General features: G+C 42.8%; 2 pseudogenes across 2 annotated transcripts; both read left to right on the top strand.

Annotated features, from left to right (window-relative positions):
- Nucleotides 1–3,188: 3,188 nt before the first annotated feature.
- On the top strand, nucleotides 3,189–5,228 carry LOC149974447 (E3 ubiquitin-protein ligase CHIP pseudogene; annotated as a pseudogene). The gene is made up of 2 exons (XR_016489263.1): nucleotides 3,189–4,763; nucleotides 4,997–5,228. The product of XR_016489263.1 is annotated as an E3 ubiquitin-protein ligase CHIP pseudogene (transcript).
- Nucleotides 5,229–12,024: 6,796 nt separating this feature from the next.
- Nucleotides 12,025–17,099, top strand: LOC149974446 (E3 ubiquitin-protein ligase CHIP-like; annotated as a pseudogene). The gene is made up of 3 exons (XR_016489410.1): nucleotides 12,025–14,248; nucleotides 14,484–14,683; nucleotides 16,232–17,099. The product of XR_016489410.1 is annotated as an E3 ubiquitin-protein ligase CHIP-like (transcript).
- The last annotated feature ends 355 nt before the right edge of the window (nucleotides 17,100–17,454 follow it).

Here is a 17,454-nt window from a genome sequence, read left to right as displayed (position 1 = left end):
TTGTTTCTCATGTCTGAGAGGCCTTCAAGTTGTAGAACTACCTCAAGGATGATCAATGGAAACAGGATGCACCTCAGCTCAATTTCCAGTATCATAGCAAATGGTCTGAATACTTATGTAAATAAGGTATTTCTGTTTTTGCAAACATTTCTAAACCTGTTTTTGTTGTGTCATTATGGGGTGTTGTGTGTAGATTGAGGGGAAAAATGTATTAATATATTGTTAGTTACGCTGTAACATAACAATGTGGAAAAAGTGAAGGGGTCTGAATACTTTCTGAATGCACTGTAGATGTGCAGTTGCAATTTATAATGCTGTCAACATTCTAACTATACCCAGTACTAGGCATCTCTGAGGCAGTATTACATTCATGTCTGGACCTTTTCTGTCGGCAGCTTACAATCTGGCCAAGGAGCAGAGACTGAACTTTGGAGACGACATCCCGAGTGCCCTGCGGGTCGCTAAGAAGAAGCGCTGGAATAGCATTGAGGAGAAGCGCATCAACCAGGAGAACAAGCTGCATGCATATCTCACCAAACTTATCCTAGCAGAGAAGGAGAGGTGAGGGAGGGACCGGGAGCTAGGCTTTTGGGCAGATAATCATACTAGTGTATGAGCAAAATGTCTGCACTGATATTCCTACATTTTGGCCCATTCCACCTGACAGCTGGTGTAACTGAGTCAGGTTTGTCGGCCTCTTTGCTCGCACACGCTTTTTCAGTTCTGCCCACACATTTTCTATAGGATTGAGGTCAGGGCTCTGTGATGACAACTCCCAATACCTTGACTTTGTTGTCCTTACGCCATTTTCCCACAACTTTTTCGGTCCGAGAACCTTCTAGAGCCACGTACCTCACCACGCACTATCGACCTGGGGTCTAGAACAGGTTTCTAAAGTTTCGTAACTCTAGTTCTGACGGTTCTTTTTTAGCTCGAACAAAGCTAACTAATGTATATCTCAGTGTATGTCTCTACGCACCCCAATGTGTCCCTCCTTCCAAGCTGTGCTTGTGTGTGATTTAGTTTTTCTTTGAAATTTTATGGGAAAAATGACATTTACAGTTCATGGGGGTTGCCTAATCACACACATGAAGTTTTGGAAAGATCTGACTTTTTAACCCTTTGAAACATCCCCTGTGACACCAATTATGGCACTTCCGGTTGGCACAGGAAGCTATAGGTAAACACATATCCTCATTGGGGTATGCCTTTACAGAATCCTGAGTTTTAAGTGTTTATGTTAAGAACTGACCGATTTACACAGGGTTGAATGCACTATTTAAATGTGAGGGCTCAATGTATGAGTTGCAACAGCACCTCACCACACGCAGCAGCAACTGTTGCTGATGCTGCCTATCTTTCTTTTCTAGTTTGTGAGAAGACAAAGAACAGGGCCATTCTTTCACCTGACAGCTAGCCAGCCGGAGAGACGGGGAACAGGATAGGGAAACAGTGCCCAGCGGGCGCTGCAGAGCCACCAGAGAAGATGGCTAGCAGCCCAGAGAAGAGTTCCACAGCACAGGAGCTGAAGGAGCAGGGCAACCAACTGTTCCTCTGCTGCAAGTACCAGGAAGCTGCCACCTGCTACAGCAAAACCATAGTGAGTAGCAAGCTACTGCTCTTAAGGGGAATGATGATGTAAAATGTCTACACCTTTTCAGATGACTGAAAGTCTATATGATATGAGATATTGACACTGTCCTATTCACCTACTCTGAATAGATGTCAGAATAGAAGTAGCTTGGTCTGATGCACTCTTACAAAAATAGCTTGTGCAATATGTAACGTGCGTGGTTGCACCTGTGTGTGTGTGTGTATACATCTTGCCAACAGAACCGTAACCCCTCAGTGGCGGTGTACTACACCAACCGTACTCTGTGCCAAGTGAAGCTGCAAGCAGAACGACAAAGCCCTGGCGGACTGCAAGCACGCGCTGGAACTGGACCCCCATTCTGTCAAAGCCCACTTCTTCCTGTGCCAGTGTCACCTGGAGCTGGAGAACTACAACGAGGCCATCGGCAACCTGCAGAGAGGTCAGGACCAACCCTCAAGGCCAGTTTCCTAGACACAGATTAAGTTTGGGCCTGTATTCACTAAGGGTCCGATTTAGGAAATTACGCCTTTCCTATATACTTTTTAGTAGTTGGTATTCAGAGTAACCTTATTAAGGTGCGTAACAGGCTTTGTAGGCGTGGTTCACTTGCGCACGCCAAATAAGTGTAATTGAACTGCTAGAAACCTTCCCACTGGCTGGCCAACAGATGTTCTCGTGGAGTTTTTATTCAATAGGGTTTTCAGTACATTTGTCTTAATAAGTCATCCCTTTAAATACAGTACACCTTTTCACTTTGGTTTTTGTCAACAGACTCAATAGAATATATTGAGAGAACGGGTTCAGAATATTATGGATCAATGAAGGAAAGATATCTAAATATATGCATATTTGTCTCCGTTTCAACACCAGTTGGTAGATTTTTAAAAAATACTCTGATCTTGTACCTACAAGATCAGAGTATTTTTTTTACATTTAGGGTTAGGAAAGTATTTATGAATCATAAAAAAATAGCTTGGAGAACCTTTCGGCATGAAAGAAAGTAAACAGTGGTTTGATTCATTCTAAAAATTGCCACACTCACTTATTTAACCTGTGGTAATGTTGGAGTATTTGTGTACATAGAGAATAGTGTACAACATCTATTGCCTGCACCAACCATGGAACTGGGTGATGACACAGCCAAGTATGGTGCCATACATCGGGTTCAAACTGCTGTCTTAATCAGTGTTCCGCTCCATAAACGATTTAATTAGCCTTTTATTATGTTATCAATTGTTACTAATGATCCTTAGCAATAGCCACATGGCCGTGACGGCGTTTACAGAGGAAGCAAATAAAGGTAAACCTTTAGGGGTTAGGTTATACCTACTGAAGGGAACTAATAGTAAATTGGCAGTTGAATAAGTGTTATTATTATGCCTACTCACAGTCGATACTGATAGCGGTTAATATTTAACATGATAGAAATAGGAGACAAAGTCGGGGTAGCCTATAATTAAGACATTCAGGAGTGTCCATCCCTGCAAGTTAAAAGGCCGTACAATAAAATTCTGCATAATGGCACGGCATGTCCCAGTGTGTAATCTTGGTTTCATCAGCCAAGAAAATATTGTTTCTCATGTCTGAGAGGCCTTCAAGTTGTAGAACTACCTCAAGGATGATCAATGGAAACAGGATGCACCTCAGCTCAATTTCCAGTATCATAGCAAATGGTCTGAATACTTATGTAAATAAGGTATTTCTGTTTTTGCAAACATTTCTAAACCTGTTTTTGTTGTGTCATTATGGGGTGTTGTGTGTAGATTGAGGGGAAAAATGTATTAATATATTGTTAGTTACGCTGTAACATAACAATGTGGAAAAAGTGAAGGGGTCTGAATACTTTCTGAATGCACTGTAGATGTGCAGTTGCAATTTATAATGCTGTCAACATTCTAACTATACCCAGTACTAGGCATCTCTGAGGCAGTATTACATTCATGTCTGGACCTTTTCTGTCGGCAGCTTACAATCTGGCCAAGGAGCAGAGACTGAACTTTGGAGACGACATCCCGAGTGCCCTGCGGGTCGCTAAGAAGAAGCGCTGGAATAGCATTGAGGAGAAGCGCATCAACCAGGAGAACAAGCTGCATGCATATCTCACCAAACTTATCCTAGCAGAGAAGGAGAGGTGAGGGAGGGACCGGGAGCTAGGCTTTTGGGCAGATAATCATACTAGTGTATGAGCAAAATGTCTGCACTGATATTCCTACATTTTGGCCCATTCCACCTGACAGCTGGTGTAACTGAGTCAGGTTTGTCGGCCTCTTTGCTCGCACACGCTTTTTCAGTTCTGCCCACACATTTTCTATAGGATTGAGGTCAGGGCTCTGTGATGACAACTCCAATACCTTGACTTTGTTGTCCTTACGCCATTTTCCCACAACTTTTTCGGTCCGAGAACCTTCTAGAGCCACGTACCTCACCACGCACTATCGACCTGGGGTCTAGAACAGGTTTCTAAAGTTTCGTAACTCTAGTTCTGACGGTTCTTTTTTAGCTCGAACAAAGCTAACTAATGTATATCTCAGTGTATGTCTCTACGCACCCCAATGTGTCCCTCCTTCCAAGCTGTGCTTGTGTGTGATTTAGTTTTTCTTTGAAATTTTATGGGAAAAATGACATTTACAGTTCATGGGGGTTGCCTAATCACACACATGAAGTTTTGGAAAGATCTGACTTTTTAACCCTTTGAAACATCCCCTGTGACACCAATTATGGCACTTCCGGTTGGCACAGGAAGCTATAGGTAAACACATATCCTCATTGGGGTATGCCTTTACAGAATCCTGAGTTTTAAGTGTTTATGTTAAGAACTGACCGATTTACACAGGGTTGAATGCACTATTTAAATGTGAGGGCTCAATGTATGAGTTGCAACAGCACCTCACCACACGCAGCAGCAACTGTTGCTGATGCTGCCTATCTTTCTTTTCTAGTTTGTGAGAAGACAAAGAACAGGGCCATTCTTTCACCTGACAGCTAGCCAGCCGGAGAGACGGGGAACAGGATAGGGAAACAGTGCCCAGCGGGCGCTGCAGAGCCACCAGAGAAGATGGCTAGCAGCCCAGAGAAGAGTTCCACAGCACAGGAGCTGAAGGAGCAGGGCAACCAACTGTTCCTCTGCCGCAAGTACCAGGAAGCTGCCACCTGCTACAGCAAAACCATAGTGAGTAGCAAGCTACTGCTCTTAAGGGGAATGATGATGTAAAATGTCTACACCTTTTCAGATGACTGAAAGTCTATATGATATGAGATATTGACACTGTCCTATTCACCTACTCTGAATAGATGTCAGAATAGAAGTAGCTTGGTCTGATGCACTCTTACAAAAATAGCTTGTGCAATATGTAACGTGCGTGGTTGCACCTGTGTGTGTGTGTGTATACATCTTGCCAACAGAACCGTAACCCCTCAGTGGCGGTGTACTACACCAACCGTACTCTGTGCCAAGTGAAGCTGCAAGCAGAACGACAAAGCCCTGGCGGACTGCAAGCACGCGCTGGAACTGGACCCCCATTCTGTCAAAGCCCACTTCTTCCTGTGCCAGTGTCACCTGGAGCTGGAGAACTACAACGAGGCCATCGGCAACCTGCAGAGAGGTCAGGACCAACCCTCAAGGCCAGTTTCCTAGACACAGATTAAGTTTGGGCCTGTATTCACTAAGGGTCCGATTTAGGAAATTACGCCTTTCCTATATACTTTTTAGTAGTTGGTATTCAGAGTAACCTTATTAAGGTGCGTAACAGGCTTTGTAGGCGTGGTTCACTTGCGCACGCCAAATAAGTGTAATTGAACTGCTAGAAACCTTCCCACTGGCTGGCCAACAGATGTTCTCGTGGAGTTTTTATTCAATAGGGTTTTCAGTACATTTGTCTTAATAAGTCATCCCTTTAAATACAGTACACCTTTTCACTTTGGTTTTTGTCAACAGACTCAATAGAATATATTGAGAGAACGGGTTCAGAATATTATGGATCAATGAAGGAAAGATATCTAAATATATGCATATTTGTCTCCGTTTCAACACCAGTTGGTAGATTTTTAAAAAATACTCTGATCTTGTACCTACAAGATCAGAGTATTTTTTTTACATTTAGGGTTAGGAAAGTATTTATGAATCATAAAAAAATAGCTTGGAGAACCTTTCGGCATGAAAGAAAGTAAACAGTGGTTTGATTCATTCTAAAAATTGCCACACTCACTTATTTAACCTGTGGTAATGTTGGAGTATTTGTGTACATAGAGAATAGTGTACAACATCTATTGCCTGCACCAACCATGGAACTGGGTGATGACACAGCCAAGTATGGTGCCATACATCGGGTTCAAACTGCTGTCTTAATCAGTGTTCCGCTCCATAAACGATTTAATTAGCCTTTTATTATGTTATCAATTGTTACTAATGATCCTTAGCAATAGCCACATGGCCGTGACGGCGTTTACAGAGGAAGCAAATAAAGGTAAACCTTTAGGGGTTAGGTTATACCTACTGAAGGGAACTAATAGTAAATTGGCAGTTGAATAAGTGTTATTATTATGCCTACTCACAGTCGATACTGATAGCGGTTAATATTTAACATGATAGAAATAGGAGACAAAGTCGGGGTAGCCTATAATTAAGACATTCAGGAGTGTCCATCCCTGCAAGTTAAAAGGCCGTACAATAAAATTCTGCATAATGGCACGGCATGTCCCAGTGTGTAATCTTGGTTTCATCAGCCCAGAAAATATTGTTTCTCATGTCTGAGAGGCCTTCAAGTTGTAGAACTACCTCAAGGATGATCAATGGAAACAGGATGCACCTCAGCTCAATTTCCAGTATCATAGCAAATGGTCTGAATACTTATGTAAATAAGGTATTTCTGTTTTTGCAAACATTTCTAAACCTGTTTTTGTTGTGTCATTATGGGGTGTTGTGTGTAGATTGAGGGGAAAAATGTATTAATATATTGTTAGTTACGCTGTAACATAACAATGTGGAAAAAGTGAAGGGGTCTGAATACTTTCTGAATGCACTGTAGATGTGCAGTTGCAATTTATAATGCTGTCAACATTCTAACTATACCCAGTACTAGGCATCTCTGAGGCAGTATTACATTCATGTCTGGACCTTTTCTGTCGGCAGCTTACAATCTGGCCAAGGAGCAGAGACTGAACTTTGGAGACGACATCCCGAGTGCCCTGCGGGTCGCTAAGAAGAAGCGCTGGAATAGCATTGAGGAGAAGCGCATCAACCAGGAGAACAAGCTGCATGCATATCTCACCAAACTTATCCTAGCAGAGAAGGAGAGGTGAGGGAGGGACCGGGAGCTAGGCTTTTGGGCAGATAATCATACTAGTGTATGAGCAAAATGTCTGCACTGATATTCCTACATTTTGGCCCATTCCACCTGACAGCTGGTGTAACTGAGTCAGGTTTGTCGGCCTCTTTGCTCGCACACGCTTTTTCAGTTCTGCCCACACATTTTCTATAGGATTGAGGTCAGGGCTCTGTGATGACAACTCCAATACCTTGACTTTGTTGTCCTTACGCCATTTTCCCACAACTTTTTCGGTCCGAGAACCTTCTAGAGCCACGTACCTCACCACGCACTATCGACCTGGGGTCTAGAACAGGTTTCTAAAGTTTCGTAACTCTAGTTCTGACGGTTCTTTTTTAGCTCGAACAAAGCTAACTAATGTATATCTCAGTGTATGTCTCTACGCACCCCAATGTGTCCCTCCTTCCAAGCTGTGCTTGTGTGTGATTTAGTTTTTCTTTGAAATTTTATGGGAAAAATGACATTTACAGTTCATGGGGGTTGCCTAATCACACACATGAAGTTTTGGAAAGATCTGACTTTTTAACCCTTTGAAACATCCCCTGTGACACCAATTATGGCACTTCCGGTTGGCACAGGAAGCTATAGGTAAACACATATCCTCATTGGGGTATGCCTTTACAGAATCCTGAGTTTTAAGTGTTTATGTTAAGAACTGACCGATTTACACAGGGTTGAATGCACTATTTAAATGTGAGGGCTCAATGTATGAGTTGCAACAGCACCTCACCACACGCAGCAGCAACTGTTGCTGATGCTGCCTATCTTTCTTTTCTAGTTTGTGAGAAGACAAAGAACAGGGCCATTCTTTCACCTGACAGCTAGCCAGCCGGAGAGACGGGGAACAGGATAGGGAAACAGTGCCCAGCGGGCGCTGCAGAGCCACCAGAGAAGATGGCTAGCAGCCCAGAGAAGAGTTCCACAGCACAGGAGCTGAAGGAGCAGGGCAACCAACTGTTCCTCTGCCGCAAGTACCAGGAAGCTGCCACCTGCTACAGCAAAACCATAGTGAGTAGCAAGCTACTGCTCTTAAGGGGAATGATGATGTAAAATGTCTACACCTTTTCAGATGACTGAAAGTCTATATGATATGAGATATTGACACTGTCCTATTCACCTACTCTGAATAGATGTCAGAATAGAAGTAGCTTGGTCTGATGCACTCTTACAAAAATAGCTTGTGCAATATGTAACGTGCGTGGTTGCACCTGTGTGTGTGTGTATACATCTTGCCAACAGAACCGTAACCCCTCAGTGGCGGTGTACTACACCAACCGTACTCTGTGCCAAGTGAAGCTGCAAGCAGAACGACAAAGCCCTGGCGGACTGCAAGCACGCGCTGGAACTGGACCCCCATTCTGTCAAAGCCCACTTCTTCCTGTGCCAGTGTCACCTGGAGCTGGAGAACTACAACGAGGCCATCGGCAACCTGCAGAGAGGTCAGGACCAACCCTCAAGGCCAGTTTCCTAGACACAGATTAAGTTTGGGCCTGTATTCACTAAGGGTCCGATTTAGGAAATTACGCCTTTCCTATATACTTTTTAGTAGTTGGTATTCAGAGTAACCTTATTAAGGTGCGTAACAGGCTTTGTAGGCGTGGTTCACTTGCGCACGCCAAATAAGTGTAATTGAACTGCTAGAAACCTTCCCACTGGCTGGCCAACAGATGTTCTCGTGGAGTTTTTATTCAATAGGGTTTTCAGTACATTTGTCTTAATAAGTCATCCCTTTAAATACAGTACACCTTTTCACTTTGGTTTTTGTCAACAGACTCAATAGAATATATTGAGAGAACGGGTTCAGAATATTATGGATCAATGAAGGAAAGATATCTAAATATATGCATATTTGTCTCCGTTTCAACACCAGTTGGTAGATTTTTAAAAAATACTCTGATCTTGTACCTACAAGATCAGAGTATTTTTTTTACATTTAGGGTTAGGAAAGTATTTATGAATCATAAAAAAATAGCTTGGAGAACCTTTCGGCATGAAAGAAAGTAAACAGTGGTTTGATTCATTCTAAAAATTGCCACACTCACTTATTTAACCTGTGGTAATGTTGGAGTATTTGTGTACATAGAGAATAGTGTACAACATCTATTGCCTGCACCAACCATGGAACTGGGTGATGACACAGCCAAGTATGGTGCCATACATCGGGTTCAAACTGCTGTCTTAATCAGTGTTCCGCTCCATAAACGATTTAATTAGCCTTTTATTATGTTATCAATTGTTACTAATGATCCTTAGCAATAGCCACATGGCCGTGACGGCGTTTACAGAGGAAGCAAATAAAGGTAAACCTTTAGGGGTTAGGTTATACCTACTGAAGGGAACTAATAGTAAATTGGCAGTTGAATAAGTGTTATTATTATGCCTACTCACAGTCGATACTGATAGCGGTTAATATTTAACATGATAGAAATAGGAGACAAAGTCGGGGTAGCCTATAATTAAGACATTCAGGAGTGTCCATCCCTGCAAGTTAAAAGGCCGTACAATAAAATTCTGCATAATGGCACGGCATGTCCCAGTGTGTAATCTTGGTTTCATCAGCCCAGAAAATATTGTTTCTCATGTCTGAGAGGCCTTCAAGTTGTAGAACTACCTCAAGGATGATCAATGGAAACAGGATGCACCTCAGCTCAATTTCCAGTATCATAGCAAATGGTCTGAATACTTATGTAAATAAGGTATTTCTGTTTTTGCAAACATTTCTAAACCTGTTTTTGTTGTGTCATTATGGGGTGTTGTGTGTAGATTGAGGGGAAAAATGTATTAATATATTGTTAGTTACGCTGTAACATAACAATGTGGAAAAAGTGAAGGGGTCTGAATACTTTCTGAATGCACTGTAGATGTGCAGTTGCAATTTATAATGCTGTCAACATTCTAACTATACCCAGTACTAGGCATCTCTGAGGCAGTATTACATTCATGTCTGGACCTTTTCTGTCGGCAGCTTACAATCTGGCCAAGGAGCAGAGACTGAACTTTGGAGACGACATCCCGAGTGCCCTGCGGGTCGCTAAGAAGAAGCGCTGGAATAGCATTGAGGAGAAGCGCATCAACCAGGAGAACAAGCTGCATGCATATCTCACCAAACTTATCCTAGCAGAGAAGGAGAGGTGAGGGAGGGACCGGGAGCTAGGCTTTTGGGCAGATAATCATACTAGTGTATGAGCAAAATGTCTGCACTGATATTCCTACATTTTGGCCCATTCCACCTGACAGCTGGTGTAACTGAGTCAGGTTTGTCGGCCTCTTTGCTCGCACACGCTTTTTCAGTTCTGCCCACACATTTTCTATAGGATTGAGGTCAGGGCTCTGTGATGACAACTCCAATACCTTGACTTTGTTGTCCTTACGCCATTTTCCCACAACTTTTTCGGTCCGAGAACCTTCTAGAGCCACGTACCTCACCACGCACTATCGACCTGGGGTCTAGAACAGGTTTCTAAAGTTTCGTAACTCTAGTTCTGACGGTTCTTTTTTAGCTCGAACAAAGCTAACTAATGTATATCTCAGTGTATGTCTCTACGCACCCCAATGTGTCCCTCCTTCCAAGCTGTGCTTGTGTGTGATTTAGTTTTTCTTTGAAATTTTATGGGGAAAATGACATTTACAGTTCATGGGGGTTGCCTAATCACACACATGAAGTTTTGGAAAGATCTGACTTTTTAACCCTTTGAAACATCCCCTGTGACACCAATTATGGCACTTCCGGTTGGCACAGGAAGCTATAGGTAAACACATATCCTCATTGGGGTATGCCTTTACAGAATCCTGAGTTTTAAGTGTTTATGTTAAGAACTGACCGATTTACACAGGGTTGAATGCACTATTTAAATGTGAGGGCTCAATGTATGAGTTGCAACAGCACCTCACCACACGCAGCAGCAACTGTTGCTGATGCTGCCTATCTTTCTTTTCTAGTTTGTGAGAAGACAAAGAACAGGGCCATTCTTTCACCTGACAGCTAGCCAGCCGGAGAGACGGGGAACAGGATAGGGAAACAGTGCCCAGCGGGCGCTGCAGAGCCACCAGAGAAGATGGCTAGCAGCCCAGAGAAGAGTTCCACAGCACAGGAGCTGAAGGAGCAGGGCAACCAACTGTTCCTCTGCCGCAAGTACCAGGAAGCTGCCACCTGCTACAGCAAAACCATAGTGAGTAGCAAGCTACTGCTCTTAAGGGGAATGATGATGTAAAATGTCTACACCTTTTCAGATGACTGAAAGTCTATATGATATGAGATATTGACACTGTCCTATTCACCTACTCTGAATAGATGTCAGAATAGAAGTAGCTTGGTCTGATGCACTCTTACAAAAATAGCTTGTGCAATATGTAGGCCTAACGTGCGTGGTTGCACCTGTGTGTGTGTATACATCTTGCCAACAGAACCGTAACCCCTCAGTGGCGGTGTACTACACCAACCGTACTCTGTGCCAAGTGAAGCTGCAAGCAGAACGACAAAGCCCTGGCGGACTGCAAGCACGCGCTGGAACTGGACCCCCATTCTGTCAAAGCCCACTTCTTCCTGTGCCAGTGTCACCTGGAGCTGGAGAACTACAACGAGGCCATCGGCAACCTGCAGAGAGGTCAGGACCAACCCTCAAGGCCAGTTTCCTAGACACAGATTAAGTTTGGGCCTGTATTCACTAAGGGTCCGATTTAGGAAATTACGCCTTTCCTATATACTTTTTAGTAGTTGGTATTCAGAGTAACCTTATTAAGGTGCGTAACAGGCTTTGTAGGCGTGGTTCACTTGCGCACGCCAAATAAGTGTAATTGAACTGCTAGAAACCTTCCCACTGGCTGGCCAACAGATGTTCTCGTGGAGTTTTTATTCAATAGGGTTTTCAGTACATTTGTCTTAATAAGTCATCCCTTTAAATACAGTACACCTTTTCACTTTGGTTTTTGTCAACAGACTCAATAGAATATATTGAGAGAACGGGTTCAGAATATTATGGATCAATGAAGGAAAGATATCTAAATATATGCATATTTGTCTCCGTTTCAACACCAGTTGGTAGATTAAAAAAAAATACTCTGATCTTGTACCTACAAGATCAGAGTATTTTTTTTACATTTAGGGTTAGGAAAGTATTTATGAATCATAAAAAAATAGCTTGGAGAACCTTTCGGCATGAAAGAAAGTAAACAGTGGTTTGATTCATTCTAAAAATTGCCACACTCACTTATTTAACCTGTGGTAATGTTGGAGTATTTGTGTACATAGAGAATAGTGTACAACATCTATTGCCTGCACCAACCATGGAACTGGGTGATGACACAGCCAAGTATGGTGCCATACATCGGGTTCAAACTGCTGTCTTAATCAGTGTTCCGCTCCATAAACGATTTAATTAGCCTTTTATTATGTTATCAATTGTTACTAATGATCCTTAGCAATAGCCACATGGCCGTGACGGCGTTTACAGAGGAAGCAAATAAAGGTAAACCTTTAGGGGTTAGGTTATACCTACTGAAGGGAACTAATAGTAAATTGGCAGTTGAATAAGTGTTATTATTATGCCTACTCACAGTCGATACTGATAGCGGTTAATATTTAACATGATAGAAATAGGAGACAAAGTCGGGGTAGCCTATAATTAAGACATTCAGGAGTGTCCATCCCTGCAAGTTAAAAGGCCGTACAATAAAATTCTGCATAATGGCACGGCATGTCCCAGTGTGTAATCTTGGTTTCATCAGCCCAGAAAATATTGTTTCTCATGTCTGAGAGGCCTTCAAGTTGTAGAACTACCTCAAGGATGATCAATGGAAACAGGATGCACCTCAGCTCAATTTCCAGTATCATAGCAAATGGTCTGAATACTTATGTAAATAAGGTATTTCTGTTTTTGCAAACATTTCTAAACCTGTTTTTGTTGTGTCATTATGGGGTGTTGTGTGTAGATTGAGGGGAAAAATGTATTAATATATTGTTAGTTACGCTGTAACATAACAATGTGGAAAAAGTGAAGGGGTCTGAATACTTTCTGAATGCACTGTAGATGTGCAGTTGCAATTTATAATGCTGTCAACATTCTAACTATACCCAGTACTAGGCATCTCTGAGGCAGTATTACATTCATGTCTGGACCTTTTCTGTCGGCAGCTTACAATCTGGCCAAGGAGCAGAGACTGAACTTTGGAGACGACATCCCGAGTGCCCTGCGGGTCGCTAAGAAGAAGCGCTGGAATAGCATTGAGGAGAAGCGCATCAACCAGGAGAACAAGCTGCATGCATATCTCACCAAACTTATCCTAGCAGAGAAGGAGAGGTGAGGGAGGGACCGGGAGCTAGGCTTTTGGGCAGATAATCATACTAGTGTATGAGCAAAATGTCTGCACTGATATTCCTAAATTTTGGCCCATTCCACCTGACAGCTGGTGTAACTGAGTCAGGTTTGTCGGCCTCTTTGCTCGCACACGCTTTTTCAGTTCTGCCCACACATTTTCTATAGGATTGAGGTCAGGGCTCTGTGATGACAACTCCAATACCTTGACTTTGTTGTCCTTACGCCATTTTCCCACAACTTTTTCGGTCCGAGAACCTTCTAGAGCCACGTACCTCACCATCGACCTGGGGTCTAGAACAGGTTTCTAAAGTTTCGTAACTCTAGTTCTGACGGTTCTTTTTTAGCTCGAACAAAGCTAACTAATGTATATCTCAGTGTATGTCTCTACGCACCCCAATGTGTCCCTCCTTCCAAGCTGTGCTTGTGTGTGATTTAGTTTTTCTTTGAAATGTTATGGGAAAAATGACTGATTTACAGTTCATGGGGGTTGCCTAATCACACACATGAAGTTTTGGAAAGATCTGACTTTTTTAACCCTTTGAAACATCCCCTGTGACACCAATTATGGCACTTCCGGTTGGCACAGGAAGCTATAGGTAAACACATATCCTCATTGGGGTATGCCTTTACAGAATCCTGAGTTTTAAGTGTTTATGTTAAGAACTGACCGATTTACACAGGGTTGAATGCACTATTTAAATGTGAGGGCTCAATGTATGAGTTGCAACAGCACCTCACCACACGCAGCAGCAACTGTTGCTGATGCTGCCTATCTTTCTTTTCTAGTTTGTGAGAAGACAAAGAACAGGGCCATTCTTTCACCTGACAGCTAGCCAGCCGGAGAGACGGGGAACAGGATAGGGAAACAGTGCGCAGCGGGCGCTGCAGAGCCACCAGAGAAGATGGCTAGCAGCCCAGAGAAGAGTTCCACAGCACAGGAGCTGAAGGAGCAGGGCAACCAACTGTTCCTCTGCCGCAAGTACCAGGAAGCTGCCACCTGCTACAGCAAAACCATAGTGAGTAGCAAGCTACTGCTCTTAAGGGGAATGATGATGTAAAATGTCTACACCTTTTCAGATGACTGAAAGTCTATATGATATGAGATATTGACACTGTCCTATTCACCTACTCTGAATAGATGTCAGAATAGAAGTAGCTTGGTCTGATGCACTCTTACAAAAATAGCTTGTGCAATATGTAGGCCTAACGTGCGTGGTTGCACCTGTGTGTGTGTATACATCTTGCCAACAGAACCGTAACCCCTCAGTGGCGGTGTACTACACCAACCGTACTCTGTGCCAAGTGAAGCTGCAAGCAGAACGACAAAGCCCTGGCGGACTGCAAGCACGCGCTGGAACTGGACCCCCATTCTGTCAAAGCCCACTTCTTCCTGTGCCAGTGTCACCTGGAGCTGGAGAACTACAACGAGGCCATCGGCAACCTGCAGAGAGGTCAGGACCAACCCTCAAGGCCAGTTTCCTAGACACAGATTAAGTTTGGGCCTGTATTCACTAAGGGTCCGATTTAGGAAATTACGCCTTTCCTATATACTTTTTAGTAGTTGGTATTCAGAGTAACCTTATTAAGGTGCGTAACAGGCTTTGTAGGCGTGGTTCACTTGCGCACGCCAAATAAGTGTAATTGAACTGCTAGAAACCTTCCCACTGGCTGGCCAACAGATGTTCTCGTGGAGTTTTTATTCAATAGGGTTTTCAGTACATTTGTCTTAATAAGTCATCCCTTTAAATACAGTACACCTTTTCACTTTGGTTTTTGTCAACAGACTCAATAGAATATATTGAGAGAACGGGTTCAGAATATTATGGATCAATGAAGGAAAGATATCTAAATATATGCATATTTGTCTCCGTTTCAACACCAGTTGGTAGATTTTTTTAAAATACTCTGATCTTGTACCTACAAGATCAGAGTATTTTTTTTACATTTAGGGTTAGGAAAGTATTTATGAATCATAAAAAAATAGCTTGGAGAACCTTTCGGCATGAAAGAAAGTAAACAGTGGTTTGATTCATTCTAAAAATTGCCACACTCACTTATTTAACCTGTGGTAATGTTGGAATATTTGTGTACATAGAGAATAGTGTACAACATCTATTGCCTGCACCAACCATGGAACTGGGTGATGACACAGCCAAGTATGGTGCCATACATCGGGTTCAAACTGCTGTCTTAATCAGTGTTCCGCTCCATAAACGATTTAATTAGCCTTTTATTATGTTATCAATTGTTACTAATGATCCTTAGCAATAGCCACATGGCCGTGACGGCGTTTACAGAGGAAGCAAATAAAGGTAAACCTTTAGGGGTTAGGTTATACCTACTGAAGGGAACTAATAGTAAATTGGCAGTTGAATAAGTGTTATTATTATGCCTACTCACAGTCGATACTGATAGCGGTTAATATTTAACATGATAGAAATAGGAGACAAAGTCGGGGTAGCCTATAATTAAGACATTCAGGAGTGTCCATCCCTGCAAGTTAAAAGGCCGTACAATAAAATTCTGCATAATGGCACGGCATGTTAGAAACCTTCCCACCTGATTACACTGTGTGTAATCTTGGTTTCATCAGCCCAGAAAATATTGTTTCTCATGTCTGAGAGGCCTTCAAGCTGTAGAACTACCTCAAGGATGATCAATGGAAACAGGATGCACCTCAGCTCAATTTCCAGTATCATAGCAAATGGTCTGAATACTTATGTAAATAAGGTATTTCTGTTTTTGCAAACATTTCTAAACCTGTTTTTGTTGTGTCATTATGGGGTGTTGTGTGTAGATTGAGGGGAAAAATGTATTAATATATTGTTAGTTACGCTGTAACATAACAATGTGGAAAAAGTGAAGGGGTCTGAATACTTTCTGAATGCACTGTAGATGTGCAGTTGCAATTTATAATGCTGTCAACATTCTAACTATACCCAGTACTAGGCATCTCTGAGGCAGTATTACATTCATGTCTGGACCTTTTCTGTCGGCAGCTTACAATCTGGCCAAGGAGCAGAGACTGAACTTTGGAGACGACATCCCGAGTGCCCTGCGGGTCGCTAAGAAGAAGCGCTGGAATAGCATTGAGGAGAAGCGCATCAACCAGGAGAACAAGCTGCATGCATATCTCACCAAACTTATCCTAGCAGAGAAGGAGAGGTGAGGGAGGGACCGGGAGCTAGGCTTTTGGGCAGATAATCATACTAGTGTATGAGCAAAATGTCTGCACTGATATTCCTACATTTTGGCCCATTCCACCTGACAGCTGGTGTAACTGAGTCAGGTTTGTCGGCCTCTTTGCTCGCACACGCTTTTTCAGTTCTGCCCACACATTTTCTATAGGATTGAGGTCAGGGCTCTGTGATGACAACTCCAATACCTTGACTTTGTTGTCCTTACGCCATTTTCCCACAACTTTTTCGGTCCGAGAACCTTCTAGAGCCACGTACCTCACCACGCACTATCGACCTGGGGTCTAGAACAGGTTTCTAAAGTTTCGTAACTCTAGTTCTGACGGTTCTTTTTTAGCTCGAACAAAGCTAACTAATGTATATCTCAGTGTATGTCTCTACGCACCCCAATGTGTCCCTCCTTCCAAGCTGTGCTTGTGTGTGATTTAGTTTTTCTTTGAAATTTTATGGGAAAAATGACTGATTTACAGTTCATGGGGGTTGCCTAATCACACACATGAAGTTTTGGAAAGATCTGACTTTTTTAACCCTTTGAAACATCCCCTGTGACACCAATTATGGCACTTCCGGTTGGCACAGGAAGCTATAGGTAAACACATATCCTCATTGGGGTATGCCTTTACAGAATCCTGAGTTTTAAGTGTTTATGTTAAGAACTGACCGATTTACACAGGGTTGAATGCACTATTTATCACAAGCTGCTGGTTGGGTATGGAAAAACACGTTTAGGGTGATTTTAACCACTTCCGGTTGCTTCAGGAAGCTTAGAATCGACACAGGTAGACCTCATAGTATCCTGATGGACTGTCATTGAAGACAGGTTCATAAGGCATTCATAACCCACATAGGCTTCAGGTTGACTTTAGAGGAGCAGGCAATGTATTCCTATGGGGAGAGATGTCGTTGTAATCTGTGAGATCAAAAAAAAACTGTTTTACTGTTAAGGGTTAATGCCACGCGGTCAAGGTTAGGCTTGCACAGATCGGGAGGACCTCAGGAACGTCGTACCTGAGGTCGAATTGTGC

The sequence above is a fragment of the Oncorhynchus mykiss genome, chromosome 20, assembly GCF_057628025.1.
Source record: "Oncorhynchus mykiss isolate SJ-2025 chromosome 20, ASM5762802v1, whole genome shotgun sequence".
NCBI classification, from domain to species: domain Eukaryota; kingdom Metazoa; phylum Chordata; class Actinopteri; order Salmoniformes; family Salmonidae; genus Oncorhynchus; species Oncorhynchus mykiss.
The sequence above is the reverse complement of the archived record's forward strand: the minus strand, read 5'-3'. Positions and strand labels throughout refer to the sequence as shown.